Source organism: Aptenodytes forsteri, unplaced genomic scaffold, assembly GCF_000699145.1.
Source record: "Aptenodytes forsteri isolate BGI_AS27 unplaced genomic scaffold, ASM69914v1 Scaffold224, whole genome shotgun sequence".
NCBI classification, from domain to species: Eukaryota; Metazoa; Chordata; class Aves; order Sphenisciformes; family Spheniscidae; genus Aptenodytes; species Aptenodytes forsteri.
In genome coordinates this window covers 384,216-385,364 of record NW_008794879.1, presented here as the reverse complement: position 1 = coordinate 385,364, position 1,149 = coordinate 384,216, and positions in this window count along the sequence as shown.

Here is a 1,149-nt window from a genome sequence, read left to right as displayed (position 1 = left end):
TGATGGCGTTTGTCTTCCCAAGTAACCGTTACGCGTGATGGAGCCCTGCGTTCCTGGAGATGGCTGAACACCTGCCTGCCGATGGGAAGTAGTGAATGAATTCCTTGTTTTGCTTTGCTTGCGTGTGTGGCTTTTGCTTTACCTATTAAACTGTCTTTATCTCAACCCACAAGTTTTTCTCACTTTTACCCTTCCGATTCTCTCCCCCATCCCACCGGGGGGGAGTGAGCGAGCGGCTGCGTGGTGCTTAGTTGCCGACTGAGATTAAACCACGACATACAGGTACAGAGGGCTTGCTTCTGCTAACAAAACACTGTTTAATATCTGTCCTCTGCTTGACAGAGGCTGTACAATCAACACAGCTTGTGCCTAGCTAAGTTTGCAGTTAATTTTGTTATCTTTAGGACTGCATGTAAGGGTAGCAATCTTATGCAGAGCTCCCAGCTTGTGCCCAGGCAATTCACTGACTCAGAGCCATGCTGGCTGAAACAGAAGGTCAGATCCAAAGCTGCAAGGGTCAAACTGTAAGGTTTGCCCAGCCATGCTTAAGGGTAGGTCGGCAGGAGCTGTTAACAGCAAAGAAGTGTAAAGGGGTTTGATAGGCAGTCAGTCTCAAATGCTTCTGAATCAATTGGGCAATTTCCAGTGCAAGTTCAGGGATTAAAATACACGACAGAAGTATGATCATTCATTTCTTCTAGATATCACAGTACAGTCTCCTGTGGACATCTCCCAGTACCTAGAGGGAGCTGGTAAGAGCAGTTAGCCCTTGATGATCCTGCTCTGGATGGGATTTCTAAGGTAATGGCTCTCTGCAAGCTCCCTTGTGTTCCCGGGAGAAGCCATCTACCACTCCCTTGACACAACCCAGGATTAAAATTCTCTGCCATACAGCTCCAAACAGAGCTTTTAAGTTAAGAGGCCCTTTTTTAAAACTCATGTAAATATGAAAAGCCTCCATCAGAATCAATGCAAGTTTTTCATATAAATATGGGGTCTGCACACAGGAAAAGAGAGAGAAGCAAAAGAAAAGAAGAAAGAAAGGAAAGCAAACAAGGCCAAACCTGACACTGGGGATCCAAAACTTGACAGTCATCCCAAAACTTAAGGACATGTATAATTCTCCTCACTTTACTTAGATGAAATCTC